The sequence below is a fragment of the Bos indicus x Bos taurus genome, chromosome 18, assembly GCF_003369695.1.
Source record: "Bos indicus x Bos taurus breed Angus x Brahman F1 hybrid chromosome 18, Bos_hybrid_MaternalHap_v2.0, whole genome shotgun sequence".
In the NCBI taxonomy this organism is placed as follows: Eukaryota; Metazoa; Chordata; class Mammalia; order Artiodactyla; family Bovidae; genus Bos; species Bos indicus x Bos taurus.
In genome coordinates, this window is record NC_040093.1 from 42,621,080 (window position 1) to 42,645,048 (window position 23,969).

General features: G+C 39.4%; 1 long non-coding RNA gene across 2 annotated transcripts in view; it reads left to right on the top strand.

Moving 5' to 3' along the window:
- The window catches only part of LOC113876853, a 53,276-nt gene that overhangs the window by 20,155 nt on the left and 9,152 nt on the right, over window positions 1-23,969 (top strand). For both annotated transcript variants that reach the window (XR_003506591.1, XR_003506592.1), the window contains exons 4-7: window positions 20,211-20,336; window positions 20,854-20,965; window positions 21,971-22,476; window positions 22,735-22,952. This is a non-coding gene — a long non-coding RNA (uncharacterized LOC113876853). The remainder of the gene's footprint in view (window positions 1-20,210; window positions 20,337-20,853; window positions 20,966-21,970; window positions 22,477-22,734; window positions 22,953-23,969) is intronic.

Below are 23,969 nucleotides of genomic sequence, written 5' to 3' on the forward strand. Positions count from 1 at the left end.
ACACATGAGATGCTTCATGTGAATAATATGAAAGCTAAAACCTTACCATAAAGTGACTTGGTAATATCTTTGGTGCTCTGCCTGTGTTTTGCTGGGCTATGTGGAATTTGGACCTGGAAAGTAGGGTTGAGCTTTTCATAGACTGGGTAAGGCTAGAGGGGGGATACCCATGTCCATGACCTAGTATACTGTCTAGAATTCTCAGTCTATGGGAAAAATCGCACAGCTTACTGATATCCTGTCTTTGAAATAATAAAGTGGACAGTATAGCAATGCATCAGTTAAGCCAGTAGACATTAAAGGCAAGTACACCTGCCTCAAATGGCTCAAATGGTCATAAACTCTATCAAACACTCAAACCAAGTAGCCATGTAAATTAAAACCTAAAACAGTGGGGCTATTAAAACCCTGACATCATTAGCCTCAGGGAGGCGAGTAGAGGAGGCTTGCTAACGCTATGATGGTCTTTGTCGCCACACTCTGTTCTCAAGAGGCTCCATAGAGTTCACCCTGCTACCCTATTTCCCCAAAGCCACAAATCAGGGCATCTTTTGTCTCCTGACTGAACAGATGACCTAGTAGCAAGGCTTGTGCCAGGGAAGCCATGAAGGGGAACTCTGGCCTTGTCTTCATCATCTCCTGGTCCTATTTGGAGGAGGGCATGCTGCAGTCCATGGGGTTGCAAAGAGTCAGACACAACTTAGCCAATGAACAACAATAGATTAGCCACAGTCTCCTACTCTGAAAAATAACCAGAATGGGACATTCTTCCCCCAGTAGGTTTTGCCTCCAGATGCAGTCAGAATCAATGTGTGCTTTATAGCTGGCAGTACAGTGGTTTCCTTTACAATCTCAAACTCTTTCCCTTTGCATATGTCTTAGAGGTCTAAACACCTCCAAGAAAAGTTGATGATACTCCCGATATCTCGCTTCTTTTATTTATGTGACAGCCAGACCACTTGTAAATTATATTTCAGATAGACAACGATCTGTTGAGCACCTAATAGGTCATTATGATGTGAAATAAATGAGCGGTGTAGAATATTACTAGACCGTTACCCAGATGCATAGCTTGGATTCATTCGCCTACAGCCTCTTCTCATGAACACAATGTCTGATTATTTAGATTTTATCAAAAGGGTACAAATGAGCAATTTCTTCTCTCTTTTCTCCCCATTTATCTTAGGACATTTTTGTTTTTCATTTTGAAAAGCCATGGTGAATATATTTATGGTCAGTGTTGAAGAAGGCTCGTTTTAGTTTATTCTAATGTTATGTACTTCAGTGCTTGAATTATTTACTGTGGGTTTGGTTATTGACCTATTTTATTTGTCATTTTATGACATACATATTTTCAGTGGAGACACTTAGGCTAAGCTATATTTATTTATACCGCAGTACATTAACCATAAAACTATCTAACTACAGTAAAAACCACGATAATCTGGAACCCTCGGGGAGTGGGTTATTCAAGATAGCCAAGTTTGAAGAATGAACATTAACTATTTGTGATGGAAACCTTTTAAAAATGGATCATACCTTTCCCTCTTATCTTGAAAATGCGATATCAAGTCAGTGAACTTGGATAATTACTCATGGTTTTCAGTTAGAATTGCACGGCATCACCCAGCTTTCATTAAAGGACTTGGTTGTTCTGTATTGGTTTTTGTTGCTGTTTGTTTTTAATGCTCACGGGCATTTCTTAAACCAGTCTTCTTTCTTCAATGGCTGTCAGCTGTGTTTCTCACTGCCGCCACCCCCCACACCCACACCCACCGCTAGCGTTCCCTCTGCCTTTCAATTTACTGCTTTTATACTTCTGTGGACTTGAAAACTAGGTGATGAAACTCATGAGAATATGGGGGGGTTGCCTGAGAAAGGGCTTCCTGGAACCCATTAACAGGTCAGATACTGCAGTTGTGTACTGACTTGCCACCAACCCTTATCTCCCTGAAAACTCTTATTTATTAATGTGTTGGTTGTCTTTGTTCTAGTCAGTGGGGCAGAACTGCTGTAATTCCTCCCCTCAACACGCTTCTCTACTTAGCAAAGCTCTGCAACCAGAAGCTGATTCCAGCCAGGCTAAGGGAGCTCTGGGCCTTGTGTCTGGGAACTAAAGCAGCTAGTTGAATATTCCTTAGAAAAGCAAATCAGATTTAAAACAGGCCTCATCTTATATTCATAGTTTATTCAGTGATGCCTACATCATGATACTACCCTGCAAATTCTCCTTCTCTTCTTTATCCTATTGCTTCTTTTTCCTTTTTTAAAAAAAAATAAAATGCTGAACATATGCTCTTTTAGCTTGTAACTTATTGGGACTAAAGCTAACACATCCAAAAAATGCTTTTCTAAAAAAACATATTGTCAGAACTGCAGAGCTGGGGCTTCCCTGGTGGTCGGTCCAGTGGTTAAGAATCTGCCTTGCAATGCAAGGGACACCGGTTGGGTCCCTGGTCTGGGAAGATCCCACCTGCCATGGAGCAACTAAGCCTGTGCACCACAACTACTGAGCCCACGTGCTGCAACCACTGAAGGCCGCACGGCTCGAGTCTGTGCTCCCCAACGAGAGAAGCAATCACAACGAGAAGCCCACACAATCGCAATGAAGAGTAGCACTCACTCTCTGCAACTAGAGAAATCCCACGTGCAGCAACGAAGACCCACCACAGCCCAAAGAAATAAATACATCTTAAAAAAACTGCATAGCCCTTAATGATTCTAGTTTTTAATGCACATTATTATGGAGCTACTACATATATTTTTACATTAGTTTCTTTGCACAGAAACAAATGAAAATTGCTTTATTAACGATGTTGACAGGTGAATATTAGACAAGAAAGTTGGTTGTCTGGCATTTCCATGGTGCTTAGCAGCATCTCCAAGGTTTCACTGTGCTTCCTCATTGGACCCTGAGAACAGCCCAGGGGTTACACTGTCCCCCATGTCAGAGCCAGTAGACCAGAGGTGCAGAGGCGTCCAGCGACGTGTCCAAGGTCTGTTAGCGTTCTTGAGACTGAGCCCGGGAGCTCTGCTTCCCAGACCGGTGGGTTTGCCCCGTGAGACCCTAAGTTATCGCACTGATGAGTAAGAGCTGAAACCTCTGAGTTTACAGCGTGCAGACACGTTAATTCTCACCGTGCAGCGGGGGCTGCCCACCGCTCCGAGAATGTGAAATGTCAGAGCTGCCAGCATGAGAGGAGGAGAACCTGAGTGGCGTGTGATCCTGAGGGAGAAGTCTGTCTTCTTCAACTAGTTGTCCCCCTGGTGCTGCTGGAGCAGTGGGGACTGCCCCTTTGGGATCCAAGGATTGACTGGTCAGTCATGTACAGTAATCTGGGGACCCCAGAACTAAATAGAGTGCCCTTAGTTATTAGCCCACTTAGGCTTCAAGGAGTGACTGGTTAGTTGCATACAGGAATTTGGGGACCCTACAACTAAATATAGTGGCATTCGTTGTTACTGAAGATAACTGTCCAGTGTTTTTAAAGAACAAAATACTGTTGTTCAGTGGTGTTTTGGCCTCAAAACACCACTAAAGTAGTGGTCAGTTAATGAAATTATTATCTTTCAATACTAGGTGCCTAAGGTGTTTTGGAATATATTCTGATCCATTTCTTAATACAAACAATCATATCTGTGCCACTTGTATCCAAATCAAAAGTTTCCCTTATTTTTTACTTTCAAATTTCAAAATATAACTGTTTCAGAGCTGGAAAAAAATGAGTCTTTGACAAGAATAATTTGCATTTTATTTGTCATTTGCAAACTCTATTTTTTTGTTTTAAGAATTGTTAATGATAGGTTACGTTAAACCAATGTTTTTGAAGGTCTATTAAGATGTTACATTCCAAATAGAACAATATTTAAATAAACCTTTCACAAATTTGTATTTTTCTTTTCATTTGTGTGTGTGTGTATGTGTGTGTGTATTTGCTGATGGAGTATAGAATGCTTCCTGATAAGTCAACCCAACCCCCAAATTCTAAAATGTTCTCATTATCCAGCTTAGTTTTTTAAAAATCAGAAATTTAGGCTGATCTATTTATATTCACAGACTGGTGCTATCAAGTTAATCCTATAATTAAAATTCATTTCCCAAAGATGTTACTAACATCCTAGAAATATTAAAGATTTAAATCCTAAAAATTGGTATGGAAATGATTCAATTTTCTCTAATTTTTTCCCTCCTCTCCCAGAGTGATTCATTTCACTTTCTGTGTCTTCCTCCATGAACCACAATGCTTTTGCGGAGATCCCTAATTCAGTGAAACCTGTTTAGGGGATCATCTCTGTTAGAAAGACAGCTGCCGAAAAGGCATTCACTTTCCTAGCATGGATTTTAGATTACGGCCAATCAAGACTCAGAGCTGGAGGAACACCTGTCAGAGACGTTTTTCTACAAGAAGATGGTCTCTTTAATCAGGTTTCATTGCACTTCAGAAAAAGATTCATTTTAAAATGTGGGTAAAACGGCATCTGCTTTTATGATTCATCCTCACCACCCTTTTAAAGCTGAAAAACCAATTTAGAGTTTATTTACGACACCCTTCTATGGCAGAAGGAGAAACTTCAACAAAGTGTTTAACGAGGAAGGACTTTCCCAGATGTTAGACTTGTAACTCTTGTGAAGAAATCTAAAAATCTAGTTTTGAACTTTTCTCCTGTGAGTGTAATTAATGATAGGAATTCTTCAGGGCCAACTCTTATAAATGTTTAAGGTGAATTGGGAAAATATCCTTCCTGAAAGCTGGGAAACTGTCCTGTGTTGAAATTTGTTGCATTTATCTGCGAACAATGCAAAATATTATTGATACTGACTGGTGTTTAGAGGACTGACACCCAGCTTTCAACTCTGCTCTAATTAGAGGCACAGTTAAGTATATAAAACACAGGTACCTTCTAACATCTGCAGAACTATATTGAGCGTAACTATTAAAAGACAAACTTCATTTCGTGAACTGTAATTTAGTGGTATAACTGTGCAGACCGGAATATCGGTTGATTTTCAAAACATTTTATTCTACACCAATTAACTTGGGTCCTAGAGGGCACAATGACAAGAGGTTACTCGTTCAGTATGTATTTAATTAATTGAAAAATGCTCAAATTGCTTTTACAGTTGTTATTAAAAAGTAGAATCAGTGTTGCCAGTGCTCAACCATAATTGGAACCCCAGGGAATTAAATATTTAGCATTAGTAATGTAACAGCACTTAGGACACAAATTTCTATTTTCGTAATGAAAGCTATACACTGTGAGTGCAAGCGGCTGAAACGACAGCTGTGACAAGTGAAACGGCCTGGGATATTTCAATAAGACACCTCATTGGACAGCAAGTCTTACCACATTACTCGTTTGTAAGAGATCTGCAAGTTTAATTCCCAATAGAAACCCGTTACCCAACTATTTAGATTTCTAATTGCATGCAGGATGAACAGTTGGGCAAATGTCTTGGCTGTAAGTGGCTGAAATGTATAGTGCTTTCTAAATAATCCTATATAAGTTCATGCTTTTGTCAGTTTAAAAATAGCAGGACTGTCAGGGAATAAAGATCTTGTTTGTTTTAAGTTTAATTACATTTTAAGCATAAATGCTTTCAGTGTTACAATGAGAAAAGTTGGATATTAGACTCTAATGAGCTACAGTGGTAGACGGCTAGAGACCCTAAGGGATTCCCTCCGTAAATTAACTGGATAAAAGTACTTGGTTAGGATATAGTTGATGGCTGAGCTGTTCTTGAAACCCAGTTATAGAGCTGTCTCTCACTCCTGTTTTCATTCTAAACAGGCCCTGTAGAGACTTCAACGGCCGCCTGTTACAACCGTTCAACTTGTCAAAATGTATTATATTACTCCACTAATAAATAGTATTAAAGGGTATTTGACTTCATTTCTCCTTTTCAGAGGGGATCAGGTTGATAAACACAACTGGCTTAGGTCGGTCTCATTTTAATTTGTTTATGTCATCTAAGGAATATTGAAGGTCCCTGGTTTGAATTTGGCAAACATTATTTTCCTGGGGATGTAAAACTTACAAAATATTATGGACAATGGAAACAATTAATGGAGACTATTTATTATAGAATCCCTGTCCGTGAAAGATGTATGACTTTGACATGTTTAGCCCATGTTCAAAGTATTTGAAAAACCGTAGCTAAACTGACATTCTTTGAAGCATAACTCGCCTAATTCCTTTGCCAATCACATTCTGTCTTTTCTTGAAAAAAACAAAAAGTTGCAAGACACTTTGGTTTCACCATCTTCTTTTGCTTACCATTGTCTGAGACAGTTGTTTTCAAGAATTTATTCTAACTGATCATGATTTCTATTTTATTTTTTGTAATGTTTAGATGTAAAGGTTATTTTTTTTAAGAGAGAGAAAAGAAAAATGTAGAAATGTATTTGATAAACTCTCCTTTGCACCCTCTTCCCTAGTCTTCCCTCTCTCACTGGTGATCACCTTTGCTAACAGTTTGATAATATATCAAGCATCCATAATATTTTTCATGTATATTATACATGTGCACAAAGAGATGTTATTTATACATTATACATGGTGTATTTAAAGAACATACTTTTCTTCCCCACTTAATCATCACGGATACTTTCCCATAATGGTGCCCAAATCTTCCTTATTCTTTTTCATAGCTAATTGTCATTCCATATTTTAGAGGCATAAGATTCGTTTAGCTATTGCCTGTTGATGTCATTTGAAGTTACCTCTAGTTTTTCACTATGGCAGATAGCGTTGCAGTGAACTTCCGAGTGTGCCTGAGTGTATGTGTGTATATGTGTGTTTGCAGCAGATGTGTGTGCATCTTTGAGCACATGTCATAAAAAGATATTGAACTAGCATTTATTGCATGATTACTCTGTGCCAGGCACTATTCAAAGCTGCTGCTGCTAAGTCGCTTCAGTCATGTCCGACTCTGTGTGACCTCAGAGACGGCAACCCACCAGGCTCCCCCGTCCCTGGGATTCTCCAGGCAAGAACACTGGAGTGGGTTGCCATTTCCTCACTTTACATATATTATGCCGTTGCATCATTACAATAAAGAGCTAAGATGTATTGTAATCTCCATCTTACATATAGGAAAGCTGAGGCACAAGAGAGGTTGAGGTGCTTGCCAAAGGCCCCAGGCAAGTAATAGCAGAGCCTGGGTCAAACCCAGGAGGTCTGGCACACCAGTCTGAGTTCTTAACCAAACCAGTGTGCCTGCAGAAATGCATTGTTTTTCCTTCTAATTTACCTCTGCTTAGTCGTGAGTTTGAATGTGGTTTCATATGTTTATTGCCATTACATTTCTTCTTCTGAGAATTGGGCTGTTTCTGTCTTTGCTCATTTTTATGTAGTGGTGTCTTCTTAGCAAATGACAACAGATCTTAATTGTTAATGGCTGTTGGGTCTTAGTTATACTTCGTCAAATATTTTTTCTAAGCCCATTGCTTATATTTTTACCTTGGTTTATTTTAATACTACAAGTTTTGCTTTATGGATTGAGGTATAAGGAAGTTTTTCACCACCTACAAGATTACAAGTATGTTTTCCTACGTTTTCTTCTACTACTTTTAATTTTTTAACAGTTTTGATCTTCCACTCAAGTGGGATTTATTTGGGTGTGCAGTGTGGGATAAAGATCAAACCTTTTACTTCTAGTAACGCCCACAGGTTCCTTTTGTAAGCTGTCCATTTTTTTTCTCTATGGTTTGAAAGATAACCTCTGTTTAATATATTCTGCCTATATATATCTCTGGATTGCCAATTCTCTGGAATATTTCACTTGTCCAGTCCTACAGCATCACACTTTTTACCATTATAACACAAAAGTGAGTTTAAAATCTTATAATTAAAGAATAATCTCTATCAAACACTCTCATATTATAAAAATAATATATATTATAAATATCTATATATAATACAAAATTATATATACATAAACATTTTTAAGATATTTTAATGACATACATTTGCTTTTTCAGATAAACATTTGTGTCAGTGTAAAAATTTCATTTAGAAATTCCTTTGGGATTTCAGTTGGGAATAGATTGAATTTATAGCACAATTTAGGGGAAGGGATGAACTTTCTAATCCTCACTCCTTATGATATCTCAGAATAACACCTCATAAATATCTGCTGAATGAATGAATATGTGCTTTGTTTTGGTTTTAGAGACAAGGAGAGGGGGTAAATACTTGTTTTTTTTCTAGATAGTTTAAAAATTCTTAAAATGATCTATTTCATTAGATTTTAAACTAATCATTGTGAAGTTCTATTATACATAGTATTTTCACCTAAAACATCTTCCCTATATTTCTAACTATGTACAGTTTCTTAATCCAAATGTAGCTTACTTTGCTTTCTCCACTTTTTATCTTTGTCAGACAACAGTTTTGCTTTATTGGTCTATGTATATAAAAAATTTGATTTTATTGATATGTTCTTTTTCACTTGTTTTTCTTTCATCTTAATTCTTCCTTTTACTTGTTTTAGTTTATATGATTGACTTTTTCCTGGGTCTTTTGGCTGAATGTATAGTGTGTTTATTTTTCCCTCTCTTTTTGTTTTTAATACCTACCTTTAGGCTATAAATTTTCCTTTGGTTTTGCTTTGACTGTGTCCAGTAGTTTATATATGTATTGCTTTCATTGTCTTTCTTAACTGAATAGCCTATAGTTTTACACTTTTATTATTTTTTAACCAAAGATTTGTTTTGAAAATAGCATTAAAAAATAAGTGGTTACAGCAGTATTTTGTGGGGGGGCATAGATCAAGAGGAGAGAGCTATCCATATATTGTTTATTTTAGGTTTCTTTTTTTTCATAATAGGTTGAGAATAAAGCCTGTATCATTTGCCCTTTGGGTCGTATGTTGAGATTTCCTTTGTAGTCAAACAGTTAACGTCTGTAAACATTCTGCATATTTAAAGAAATATGCCTTCTCTCTTTAGGAAAAGTATCTTTAAGTTTACTTATTAAATCAACTTTGTTAATTATGTTTTTCAAATACTCTACATTCTTATTTTCCACATGTCTTAACCTGTCAGTGGCCTGGAGCTTGTAGTTTGAAAACTTCTCCTGTATCTCCAATAATGTGTTTATATATTTTGAGGCTGTGTTGTTTCATAGAGTAAAGATTTGTTTCTGCCGTATCTTCATGGTGGATTGTGCATTTAATTGATATAAACTTTCTGTCTTTGTTCCCTTAGATTACTAAAGGCAACCTTTTCCCCAGTGTGGTACTCCTTGTGATTTTTTTTTTTTTTTGAGAGTCTGGAGTTATTTCACATTTTTCTTGCTTCTCCTGCTGCTCCAGACCTCAACAGTGAGCCTTCCCCAGGCACACATCTCCTTCCATTTGGTGAGCAATTCTCAGTAGCACACACTGCTGCTACAACCCACTGTACCTGTGAGTGAGGGTGAGTGAGTGTGGGGAAGGGCTGGCACTAGAGTAGGCCAAGGGAGGCCCAGGGGGTGCAAAATTGAGGTGATCACTGTCAGTGACTTCAAAGTCAGACAGACCTCGCATGATGCTGAGAGTGTGTGCTTCCCTGAATTTTGCACTCTGGGGGCCTCACCTGCCTCCCCAGAGTCCTTGTCCTGCTAACAGAATCTATTGTTCTCCAGGTGGGCCTTTCAGTGATATTGAGAGACTGCCCATCACTCACTCTGGGTCTTTCAAATCTGTCATCTCTGAGTTTGCTCCATTGAGAGGGATGACTTCATTTCCATAGTAGTTATTCCTATACCTGTTTACAGTGTGATTTGCTCTGGAATTTCTATTAATCTATTTCTGTCATTTTAATTTTTATTTTTGTCAGGGTAACAATGATGAATTAGTTAACAGTGAGCTAGCACTAAAAGAAAAATAGGAGGTCTTCACCTTGCCCTTCTTCACTCCATTCTAATCCTCAGAGATAACCCTTGAAAAAGTTCTAGCTGTTTCTTCTATTATTTGCCTTCACATTTCTAAATCATATGATTTCTGCTTTGCTTATCAGTTAAAGGAGTGCTTTATTGACTTCCACTCATGATGCATGAATATATGGTTTTGTTAGTTTACCATTTCTATTGTTCTAAAACTTTATTCTCACAATATAATTTTTGGTTAAATTTGCTTTTTACTGCTGGCAAAATAGTGTAACTAAACTTCCCTAATCATTTACACTTTTTTCCCTTGATGCTAATGATGGACTTGTTTCCATATTTGATTAATTTCCATTTGCTCCATCCATTATTCACTATCAAGAGTTTCTAAACTGTTAGACCTACCAGATAATAATTTATCAATTCTCTTTTGTTTATTTGGTTTTTCTTTTCTAGGGAACTCTCTCTGGAAACTTTCTTTCCCTCCTTCTCCAGTTTGCATTGATTGCTTTCTTGCTTTGCCACCTGGTTGTCATCCTGAAACTTATATTTCTGCTGTCCTGTGTTAGAGTCTGTGTTTTCTTGCTTTATGTCTTCTTCTTTCTTGCTTCTCATTTTCATGGAGCATGTCCTTTCACAGCTTTCTACAGAAGTATGGAAAGAAGTAAAATATTTTCATGTGAGAATGTCTCTACTGGAGGTGTGACACTTTTCTAAGAGCTCTATCTTATACCCTGATTGCTCTTGTTCTTTAACTGCTTATTCTTGCTTCATTGACACAGTATCTCCCCTTATTTTTCTGAGGTTGTTAATAACTTGATTTTCAGCAGTATTTCCTTTGGTGCTCCTCATGGTCTCAGCTTCCTCCAGATCCCATTTTTTGATATGTTTAGGTCTTCTTCTTTCTGTTGGAGGATCTCCTCAAATGTCTTGTGGTCATTAGGTATAATATTTAAGGGAAAGGTACTCAAAAGCTGATGGGAAGCTGTGTGTACCGTTGTGAAGCTTTTTGGTGAATGAATTGGAGGATCAAGTGGCAAGCCATTCTTGACTCTGAGGAACCCTTGAACTTCTTGAAAGTCTCCCTTTCTTGAGACTTGGGTCTTGAGAGGTGAACCTACCAATCTCCTCTTTGGGAGGTCTGATTTAGTGGCTGACTAGGGCTTCCCTGATGTCTCAGTGGGTAAAGAATCTGCCTGCAGTACAGGAGTACAGGAGACTGGGGTTTGACCTCTGGGTCAGGAAGATCCCCTGGAGAAGGGAATGGCTACCCACTCAAGTATTCTTGCCTGGAGAATTCCATGGACAGAGGAGCTTGGCAGGTTACAGTCCATGGGGTCACTAAGAGTCGGACACAACTGAACGACTGACATTTTCACACTTTCTGGAAGCAAGGAGGAGGAAGGCCCCAGGGAGTATGCTTTAAAAAGTATGTGGGAAGGGTCTTGCAAGAGTTCGGCTGTTACTCCGAACGTGGGTGAACCGAGCGGTACCGAGTGGTTGGGCGGGCACAGTCCGGCGGCGTAGGAAGCAGGAGTAGGCTAAAAAGTTTAAAAAAATAAAATAAAATAAAATAAAAAGTATGTGGCTTCAGTCATCAAGACAGTATGGTACTGGCACAAAGACAGAAATATTTATCAATGGAACAAAATAGAAAGCCCAGAGATAAGTCCACGCACATATGGACACCTTATCTTTGACAAAGGAGGCAAGAATATACAATGGATTAAAGACAATCTCTTTAACAAGTGGTGCTGGGAAAACTGGTCAACCACTTGTAAAAGAATAAAACTAGAGCACTTCTAACACCATACACAAAAATAAACTCAAAATGGATTAAAGATCTAAACGTAAGACCAGAAACTATAAAACTCCTAGAGGAGAACATAGGCAAAACACTCTCCGACATACATCACAGCAGGATCCTCTATGACCCACCTCCCAGAATATTGGAAATAAAAGCAAAAATAAACAAATGGGACCTAATTAAACTTAAAAGCTTCTGCACAACAAAGGAAACTATAAGCAAGGTGAAAAGCAGCCTTCAGAATGGGAGAAGATAATAGCAAATTAAGCAACAGACAAACAACTAATCTCAAAAATATACAAGCAACTCCTACAGCTCAATTCCAGAAAAATAAATGACCCAATCAAAAAATGGGCCAAAGAACTAAATAGACATTTCTCCAAAGAAGACATACAGATGGCTAACAAACACATGAAAAGATGCTCAATATCACTCATTATCAGAGAAATGCAAATCAAAACCACTATGAGGTACCATTTCACTCCAGTCAGAATGGCTGCGATCCAAAAGTCTACAAGCAATAAATGCTGGAGAGGGTGTGGAGAAAAGGGAACCCTCTTACACTGTTGGTGGGAATGCAAGCTAGTACAGCCACTATGGAGAACAATGTGGAGATTCCTTAAAAAACTGGAAATAGAACTGCCTTATGATCCAGCAATCCCACTGCTGGGCATACACACTGAGGAAACCAGAATCGAAAGAGACATGTGTACCCCAATGTTCATCACAGCACTGTTTATAATAGCCAGGACATGGAAGCAACCTAGATGTCCATCAGCAGATGAATGGATAAGAAAGCTGTGGTACATATACACAATGGAGTATTACTCAGCCATTAAAAAGAATACATTTGAATCAGTTCTGATGAGGTGGATGAAACTGGAGCCTATTATACAGAGTGAAGTAAGCCAAAAAGAAAAACACCAATACAGTATACTAACGCATATATATGGAATTTAGAAAGATGGTAACAATAACCCGGTGTACGAGACAGCAAAAGAGACACTGATGTATAGAACAGTCTTTTGGACTCTGTGGGAGAGGGAGAGGGTGGGATGATTTGGGAGAATGGCATTGAAACATGTATAATATCATATATGAAACGAGTCACCAGTCTAGGTTTGATGCACGATACTGGATGCTTGGGGCTGGTGCACTGGGACGACCCAGAGGGATGGTATGGGGAGGGAGGAGGAAGGAAGGTTCAGGATGGGGAACACATGTATACCTGTGGCGGATTCATTTTGATATTTGGCAAAACCAATACAATATTGTAAAGTTAAATAAAATTAAATTAAAAAAATAAAAATTAAAAAAAGTATGTGGCTTTTTTAAGCCCCATGTCTTGAACAGCTCTTCTCTCTGCATGGAATCTCTGAGGCTGGACCCTTTAATTTAATGTCTCCTGCCCCTGACCATTGCTTGGATACATAGGAGAGGGGAGAAGATCTGGGAGTCTTACTGCTGTGCAAAGAATTTGAGCCCATCCCTACCTTAACCCTCAGCCCCCACGCTCCACCATACCTGTTTCCTCCCATTCCTGAGCCTTTAGGTGTCATGGGCTTCATTCTCATTTTTGCTCCCCTTTGCAGAATTTAGATTCTAGCTTCCTTTGCTCTTTAAAGCCAGCTTATCACTTCTCCACACTCTCTGCTTTCGAAATTGTTTTGATGTCTTTGAAGATGATTTTGATATCTTTAGTGCAGTCATGTCTTCCTTCTTTTTTCCTTACATACTTGTGTCCTTTTTGCCTGGAATGGAACCCTTATCTCTTCCTCAGGTCTCAGCTTTACTGTCACCTCATCAGAGACCCCTCTTGGGGGTGTCTCCATTTTCTCCCTCTTATATTGTCTTTTGGCCTCTCTAGGCTGAAAGCTCTATCTTTTATCACTCTTAATGCAAATCCTGGCACCTGCGTGGTACACATTTGCTGAGTAAATAAACACAGCAGAGATAGGTTGTTCTAGACTGCAGGAAGTACACCGTTTTCCTTCTGCCTGGCCTGGAGGAAGCTGCCATCAGAGGCACCCATGTTGCCTTTCAAGTGCCAGATCTGGGACCACATACTGCTTTACGAAGGAGTGAAGCTGGATCCATGTGGAGAGGAAGATTATGTCTGCTCCTCACTCCCTCACATCTGTGTTCCAGCTGTGATGACTTAAGCCCTGTCCTTTTTGGAAAAGAGTGTGTAGATCAGTGATCTTGGGTTGGGAGTTGATTCATCGTGTTAATAACGAGAGCTCACATTTATTGAGCACTTCCTACGTGCTGGGCACCATACTGTATGTGCAACATTTTGATGTTGTTTAGTCACTAAGTCGTGTCCAACTCTTTTGCGACCCCATGGACTGTAACCCGCCAGGCTCCTTTGTCCCTGGGATTTCCCAGGCAAGAATACTGGAGTGGGTTTCCATTTCTTTATATATGATCTCATTTAATTCCCACCAGGGGGTAAATTATCTCTGTTATTCCTGTTTTTATAAATAAAGAAACTGTGACTCAGAGAAGATGAATTGCTTGCTCCAGTCCATAGCATTTATGAATGAGAGAAGTTGGGCTTGGACCTGGCTTTGTCTGATGCCAAAGCTTCTGTTGGTGTCAGCATGTTCTACTGGTTTCTGTGATGTTTTCCTCCCTCTACACTAAAGCATCACAGAATCACTGGCTGGAGTCATGACATCTTAGAGGAAGAAAAGATCACATCTGGTGAATGTGATCTCCTTAGAGGAAGAAAAGATCACAAAGGTCATCTATTTGGTCTAACTCCTGTTGGCACTGAGGAGAAAACGTATGCCTGACACTTCCAGTCACCCATCATTTGCAGGGTGAGCACTGCATTTAGCACTGATGCCTCATAGGAAATAGCAGGACCAGACTCCGTGGCTCACCAAGGCACCTACAGAAGGGCACAAAAGTGGGCCCCAGATCATTCTGGGCAAGTGCACACAGCCCTCTGTCCACAGGGTAAAGGAAGCTATAGTCTGATGTAACTTAAGTAAATACAGTGCTTAGCCTGAGAAGGGCACCTTGGGAACCTACTCTGACATCGCCTTTCTTCTGACTTATAATTAACATAAAACACCTATTAGTCAGTTTTGCAAAACCCCTGTGCCACCCCAGGCTTTGTGTTAAACACAACACTCATGCAGCCCAAGACTGCAGACTCAAAGTGCAATGTGGAAAAAAAGCACAGCAGGATATGTTCCAAGATTCACCCAACAGTACAAATTTTGGACTAAAATCACAGGCTATTTCTTTCCACTCTTCCCCACCAAGTTTACCTATTCCCATAGTTCCCTAGGTTTGCAAAGATTTGAGGGTAAGGGGATTACCACTGAAGCAAGTAGATTTCACATCCTGATGGTGTTTTTGTAGCTGCCACATGTGGCCCCGTGTTAAGTAGCTGAACATTTCTGTTTGCTGGCAGCCAAAGTCAGCCCTCACCTCCTAGGGAGCTCCTTCTGACTTCAAAAAGCATTCCACAGGGTTGTAGAGAACAGGGAGTGGGGGAGAAGGTTACCACTTATGCTGCCTGAATTCAAGTTCCATCTTTGTGCTTCCTGGTTATTAAAGCCTCTCAGGAGACAATGAAAGGGGAGAGGATTTACAGGGGTTTCTTCAGATAAGGTGCTAGAAACCCCGATATTTGAATGAGAGATTGCATTCTTTTAGAAGCAACTTTTTATTGTTTTTTTAAAAAAGCATAACTAAATGTTCGATTGGGAAGGTTCCTATCACGATGTGCAAAGTATACTGAATCAGTTAAGGGATCCCTTGCTGTCCATGAAAGCTCATCTTTTTGCGTCTCTCAGGAAAAAAAGCAGTCATTTAGAATGTTTTCCACAGTATGGCAATTCTGCTGGTGGCAAGTGAAGCCAGCCTGAGGAGGCACTGCTTCCAGAATGGCATGAGAAATGTGTCATTCACAAACTGTCACTGTGCATATCTGGAGAGTATAAATGAAGCTAGAATAAATATAAGCCGGACACCCCCTGACTGGAGTCATCTCTCTTTTTGTTTGTTGATGTTTTACTTTATAGTGACTTCTGACAATTTAGCTACCAACAGACTGTCATGAAAAGAATAGCTCTCTTTCTCTCTGAAAAGTATTATTCTTTAAAAAAGTTATTAACTAATTTAATATCGGGATTAAGCACAATGAGTTTCTAAATTATGGCATCATCTTAACAGCAGCCTGCCTGCTGGATTTTTGAAAAAAATTTATTTTTGCCTGTTAGAATTTCTTAAAGTTTGAAGAAGTCTTTAAAGTCTTCTAGATTGTTTTCACCATTGAAAATAAACCAACATAATTCTTATTTTGTTCTACTTCTTATTTTGAGTGAAATTTTAAAGTAACATAATAATTCTTTTTTAATTTACAAACTTTGGGGAGAATCCTTAACACAGTACAATAAGTTGCTTCATGAGCCAGCTTCCTTCAACAGATTTAATAGAGATGTGAGCATACTTTGTTCTATCGAATGAAAGTAATAGGCTGATTTTTATTTTGAAATGTAGCCAGTCAACAGGTACTTATTGCACATCCCTGTGCATAAGGAACTGTGTGAGATGCCACAGGCATCACATGTTTGGGACGCAATGACTAACTTAGAACATCAAGCATCTTCTCTTACCCTTCTGCAGTGATACGTATTGAGTGCGGACTACACATCTGTTGTGATGATCTTGGGGAGAAAGGGGGCGGGGTTCTCTCAGCAGCACCTGCCCTTTGGTGCTGAACCTGACTTGAGTCAGTCTCCCTGTCCCTCTGGGCTTCTGTCTCTTTCCTCCCCCTAACTCACAGGGCAGACTACAGTTGGAGTGGAGCTGCAGGTTTCTCTGCGTGAAGCTAATTGGCCCATTTGGGGCTTAAACCCAGATTCTTAGACCTCTTAGCACCTTACTTTAGACAACTGGGCTTGGTGCTTTGGATGCAAATGCTAATTGTTAATCATTAGGAATAACTTTCTCCATTGAGGAGACGGGGTTGGCTGGCTACTGCATCAGCCTTGACTCACGCTTACAGTGGGAGCTTCGGTCCTCCGTGTAGAAACAAATGAAGTTCAGGTGTGGGGCCAATATGTCCCCTCTCACATTCCAGGGGACAGTTCAGTGGGTGACACATCCCACGACCTGGCCTCCTCCATGATAACATGCAATCATCAGGAGTTAACTTAAACAGTAACTAGCTAGAGATTGATGCAAATGTGTGAACCACGTGCCTATTTGTTGGCGGCAGCCTAAAAGGCTACCATGGTGACTTCTGGAGGAAAAACTCTCTTCCTCTTCTGATTGTATGGATTTGTCGGCTTGAGAAACCGGCACAGTGATTAGGTTGACGGTCTTTGTTGGCCTGAGGCAGTGTTCTCCTTATGTTCTTAAGTAACAAAGCTTAAATGTCTCAAGAAATAGATGAATAAAGGAAAACACTTACTTTTTAGTGAATTCAGAACTGCTGACTTACAGAATTGAGATGCATCCAGTATGCATAATAGCCTGAATCTGATAGGCCGTAAACTTCAGGAGTCAGAAGGATCCATCAACTAATTTCCAGATCCAGAATAGTAACTGTTTCTCCCCTTGTTCAAACAGCCATTCCTAATCCACCTGGCACTCTTCCCCTGGCCCAGATGCGTCATTAGAACCTTCCTTAAGACAAGTTTAAGGCAAGTGATTGGAACTGGTGCTTCAGGAGACATTTATAGACCAGCTCTGATCTAGGCAGCTTCATTCAAGGAAATGTCAGAGTTCTATGTTTTCTGGGAGTCTACACTGGTTTATGTTTGGATATTCTCACCCTCTTTCTGTCATGACTTTTGTGTATTATTCTCCAAATGGCATCAGTTTTCAGCCTAGACTTAACTACATGTGCTTCGTGTAGCTACCAGGCAAAAAAAGGAACTTTCGAAAGTCACATGCAGTTTTAACATCATAATAGGATGCCATATAATAGTAACTGACTTTTAATCAGTGTTAACTAGACTTTATTAGTTTGAAAAGTGAACTATGTTCAGTCTTTTAATTTTTTAAACCATTTCTCTTTTTATAATTTTATTTATTTTTGTCTGTGCTGGGTCTTCTTTGCTGTGCATAGGCCTTCTCTAGCTGTGATGAGTGGGGTCTACTCTCTAGCTGCAGTCCTGGGATTCTCATTGCAGTGGTTTCTCTTATTGTGAAGCATGGGCTCTAGGGCACACAGGCTTCAGTAATTGCCACACGCAGGCTTAGTTGCCCCATGGCATGTGGAATCTTCTGGAACCAGGGATTGAACCTGTGTCCCCTGCATTGGCAGGCAGATTCTTAACCACTGGACCACCAGGGAAATCCTTAGTCTTTTAATTAAACGTCTCATGAAAAGTCTTTTGTTTGGACCAGAGGCATTTTTCAGATACCTTAGGATACATGCCCCTTAAGTCAAAACAAAGGCTGTGAGTGTGTGTGTGACAGTGTATGTGTGTGTGTGTATTCACAACTGAACTAATACTAAAACCATTTACTGAGCACTTACTATTTGCTGGATATTATGGTAGTTATTCCAAATATATTTGAAATATTTTTCAGGGCTGCTATAACAAAATACCACATTGAGTAGCTTCAAGAATAGGAATTTATTTTTTCATATTTCTGGAGACTGGGAGTCCAAGATCAAGGTATTGGCGAGTCTGGTCTCTCCTGGGCTTGCAGATGGCTGCCTTCTTGCTGTGTCCTCACTGGCCAGTCCTCTGTGTGTAAGCATCCGTGTGCCTCTTGCCCTCATGTCCTCTACTTATAAGGACCCTTGTTAGTTAGAATGGATTAACTAGGGGGCCACCCAAATGGCCTCATTTTATAACTTAATCACTTCTTTAAAGGCTCTATCTCCAAACCGTTCTAGAGATTAGGGCTTCAATATATAAATTTGGGATGAGGGAGAGGGAGACACATTCAGCTCCTAACAGTGTTGAATTCTCACCACAATTTTTGTAATGAAGGTACTGTCATTATCTCCATTGTAAGATAAAGAAACAGTGGTTCGTAAAAGCTGAAACACTGGCCTGATGACTTTCATGTAGCAAGCCAAGCATACCATTTACATGCTCCGTATTTCTTTTTCAGTGTGTGTGTCAGAGATATCATCTAGGTTTTGAAGTGACTTTGAAAAGGCCCATTGAAATTTCTGGATTCCTTTAAAAGAAGGCGTATGTAGCCATGTTGCTAAGGGGCTTCTGCCACTTAGCAGCCGTGTGACCTCTGGCAGGTTACTTCACTTCTCTGGCCTTTGGTTTTCTAGTCTACAAAATGGGGTTATTAATCATACCTACCTGAGAGGGCTGTTGTGAAGAGGATGTGAGATAATCCACATAACATATGTCTGTAAATAGCAGGTATTAAGTAGATGTTAGTTGCTATTATTATGTGATTATCATCATTCTGAGAAAGGTGCATTTTCAGAATGGGACCAAGTAATTACTATCATTCCATTTTAATATTTGAAAGTGATATTACCTGCTGGTTATTTGGATCTATATATTATCATAGTTTTAAATATTACCATTTTCAACAAATTATGTCATTTTACATCAGTAACATGTCAGAGGCTGGTGTAACGTGTCAAAAGGGATTTAACTCATCGGCTGTGTGTCGTCAATGTGACACAGCTCTGAGAATCAGATCAACAGCACCTGCTTTTAACACACATTGGACATACCTGGGTGGTTTCCTTGAAGTCAGGTGACACGCTGAGCTGTTCCAGCACCAAGTTTCTGGGGAGAAAGACCATAAGAGGTGATCAATACTTCCTACAAGCCAACTTTCAAGTAATCCCATTGCAAAATGGCTCTGCGGTCACTCCATCATGCAGAGGCCTAAACTAGGCAAATGGAATGTTGCAGAAAGTCCCCCCAGAGCCCAGCTGGCCCCCAGATGCTGTAGTCTTCTTTTGTTGGGTTGCGCTGTCATGGCTGCCAGCTCTCTGGAGTGATGCTCCTTGTAGATGCTACCAATCTAATACTGCAAGTCATGCTGCGCTGCAGGGCCTCATCCATCTCGTCTAAGGTACTTTTGCAAGTATTCTTCTAGATTAAATTCCTGGCAGTAAAGTAACTGGATTAGAATTTCTGTATATTCAGAATTTGGATTGATACTACCAAAGCGCCCTTATAAACAGTCAGACCAATACATTCTCATCTACAGTGGATGAATGCACCTCTTTGATGTTATCAAGTATTTTCATTTTTGCCAACACGATAGGTAACATCCATTCTCCCATAGTTGCTTGGGTTTGTCTTTAACTATCAACATCATTGAGCACCATTTCATGCATTTGTTCCCTGTTTGTATTTTTTACTTCTGAGTGTGAATTGCCTATCCATATCCTTTGTCCACTTTTCCACTGGTATATCTTTCTCCACCTGAATTATATAGACCCCTTTTCAATCGAGGAAATGAGCCCTGAAGGCAAATATTTCCTCCAGTTTACCCTTTGTCTTTTGTCTTTGTTTACAGTTTTTCAGTCCATCCTAAGTGTTTACATGTTTTTAAATTTCTCAACACCCAGGAAATTTGTTGAGAGCTGGACTACATCTCAAGATCCCTCCAAGTCTAAAGAAGATGCCACAAATACCATCAACTACAAAATGAAAGGAATATGCGTCCAGTGGTGGATTTTTGCAGACTTTAGCAGGTGAGTGAAAGCTACTTCTATTGTCTAGGCCTTTCCAAGGATTCTGTCATCTCTCCTGTAAAATACTCAACTCTGTCTTATATTAGCAGAACAGTCAACATTACAATCAAAATATGATTGTTTTAAATGTTTTTGCTATGCTATGCTATGCTAAGTCACTTCAGTCGTGTCTGACTCTGTGTGACCCCATAGACGGCAGCCACCAGGCTCCCCTGTCCCTGGGATTCTCCAGGCAAGAACACTGAAGTGGGTTGCCATTTCCTTCTCCAATGCATGAAAGTGAAAAGTGAAAGTGAAGTTGCTCAGCCGTGTCTGACTCTTATCGACCCCACGGATTGCAGCCTACCAGGCTCCTCCATCCATGGGATTTTCCAGGCAAAAGTACTGGAGTGGGGTGCCATTGCCTTCTCCGTTAAATGTTTTTAAAATGTTTTTATTAGTTATAAAAGTAATATGGTTCACTACAGTGATTCAATTTTTTAAATATAACAATAGGTTCTGGATTTTTAATATCCAGGCTCTACCCTTCCACCATGCTTATCCTTCAGGAATGTGCTGGACAACTCTATCAATGTTTGGGGTAAAGGAACATGATTCATGAAAAGGATGAATCTCCCTTAGAAGGCTTGGTGAGTTCAAGGATGCTCTAAGACTTCTTCAAGGGGAGGAAAAGAAAGTAAGAGCTTTGAATGAAGATATTAAACAATTTGGAGGCAGCTTTAAAGTATTTATGACATAGTTTTAAACTTTTTGGAAAATATGGATCCTCTTATCTATAAGCTTTCTCCTCTCTAAAACTTAAACTATTAAGGTGAAAAGTAAAAGTGGTATCCGACTCTTTGTGACTCCACAGACTATACAGTCCATGGAACTCTCTAGGCCAGGATACTGGAGTGAGTAGCCTTTCTCTTCTCCAGGGGATCTTCTCAACCCAGGAATCAAACCGAGGTCTTCTGTGTTGCAGACAGATTCTTTACCAACTGAGCTATCAGGGAAGCTTAGGTAAAAAACTCAATCATCTAAATTAGAGAGATCCCCAAAACCTTATGTGCATATGAATCACTTGGGGATCTTGTTTAAATGCAAATTATGTGATTCTGTGGGGGCAGGGGGACAGTGGTTTGGGCAGGACTGAGATTCTGCATTTTTAACAAGCTGCTTGTTCCCAGACCTCTCAGTAGCTGGGCTCTAAAATATAACTTTTGTGAACACATTCCCCTTATTCGCTGCAGTAGTCTATGTACATAAACACATGCTTTATATATATCTTTATATTCCTGCTTTCTAAAACATTAATTGAGAAATAGGCCATTGTTACAGAAACCACAATGCACTTCATGAAAAAACATTGGGCACAAAGGCAAAACAGTGACAAATTGATACTTTCTTGCTTGGTCACGCCTGATTTAAGGAAACGAACCCCAAATAGGCTATGTGAATTGGAAATTGACTTCAACCACATTTAAATTGTTGTCTTTTAAAATATTAGCAGTTGAGTGTGTAAACCAATATTTATTTTCTAATCAAAGGTTTGTGGCAAATGGTTTATAAATGAAAGAAATGAGGGAAGAATGCTTTGAAATGTTTCTCATAATAGAAATGGAAATAGGATATTTTATTTCTTTAAATGGCAGGCACAGGCTTCAGCTAAAATTCATCCTGCTCTGGAAAGAGGAAATTATATGAAAAACTGATCATAGTATAAAAGCCCAGACCAGCACCTCTCTGCCAACGATCATAATAAATATCTTTCAGCGGAAAAAAAGTTGAAGATCCAGCTACATTAAGGAAGAATCTATTAACAGAATAATTGTATACTGAGGATCCCTTTAAGAAACACTTCCAAAATTCCATTATCTTAACTGTCACTCGCACTTTGAGTTGTCTCAACACTGTGTGTTTTCATGAATTACCAGAGCTGTTTGTTTTTTCCTTTATCAGTCATCACCCTGTCAGCTGGGCCATTCATAACGACTTTTGGCAGCTCATCAGGAGAGTTCAGAGCTTGAATAGGACCCTATCAACTCTCACACCTCATTGTGTGAAACTGTTTACCAGCATTGCCTTTTTCTGTAAATATTACAAGCAGAGCCCTGAGAAGTGGAGATGCGTGAAAACAAAATGGACAAATCTTGTAGCGGTTGGTGGAGATGGCAGGTGGGGGTGGGGTGGGGGGAGTGACTGAGCATTTACAAGTACTCAAGTTTCCTTTATTGGGCTGAATCCTACCTAGTCACTGGGCTTGAATTCTTGTATATGCTGGTTAATTAGACAATATTTAATTTGACTTAACATTGGTGTCAGTTTGGTGAAAGTGAGGCTCTGTAATTAGGGAGTACAGACCGGGTTTCTGGCACAGTTCTGCTCACTTCCTCTAATTTAATGCCCCCCTTTCCAGTGTATTATCACCCTGGATGTGTTGAGTTCCCTGCTGTCTTTTCTGCTTGACTGGTAACAAGGTGGCCCACATGAACACCAACAGCAAATGGACTGACTCAAGTCTCCTGGTCTTAACAGCCTGAAGTTCTGCCAGATTCACCCATCAGAAATAATTTCCTCTTGAAAACGAATGTCAGTAATTCTCTATGGAAGCTAATATCACCAACTTGCAAATGGGTATGATTTTTGTTGTTGTTGTTCTCTATTTTTACTAAAGTTATATATACACAGATTTTTGAAGGGTCAAGTAGTTCCAGGTTTTGTGATTAAAAAATAAAAAAAATTAAGCCTTCTCCCCAGCTCCCCACCCTGCCCATCAGAGGCAACCACTTTCAATTCTTACAGCAGATTATTTAGAAAATAATGTCACAGGGAGAAATAGGTTGTTTTGCTTTACCAGTTTTGGGATGTTACATAAATGTGACTTGCTTCTTCCCTTGACCATGAAGGTGGATTTTCCTTAATTACTCTTTTTAAAAACCAGGGTATAATTTATATACAATGAATGCACAGATTTTCAATGTACCATTCAATATATTTTCAGTTCAGTTCAGTCGTTCAGTCGTGCCCGACTCTTTGCGACCCCATGGACTGCAGCACGCCAGGCCTCCCTGTCCATCACCATATATATTTTAATGAAAGAATATACTGACGTACCTGTACACTAAACTGCAGAACATTTGCAGTACCCCCAAAAGTTCCCTTATAGATCTTTGCAATCAGTCCCCTTCTGTAAAGCAATCACCCTTCTTATTTCTTTCACTGTAGATTAGACCTACCTGCTCTGGAACTCTCTGTAAGGCATTAGATATTATGTACTCTTTTGTTCCTGACTTCTTTTGCTCAAAATGATATGTTTGAGATTCATGCAGAAACTTATTTCTTTTAACTACCAAGTAGTGTTCCATTGTATGAAAATACTACTGTATGTCAATTTTCTTTATTGATACTCATTTGTTTCCACTTTGGGGATGTTTTTATTATTGATTTATGGAAGTTTGATACATTCTAGATAACAAGCTCTTTGTCAGAAATCGACTTTGCAAATCTCTCTCCCAGTCTGTAGTTTATCTTTTTATATTCTCAGTGGTATTACTTGATGAAGAGAAATTTTAAATTTTGGTTATGTCCATCTTATGATTTTTTTTATGATTTGTACTTTTTGTATCTTATCAAAGAGCGCTTTGCCAACCA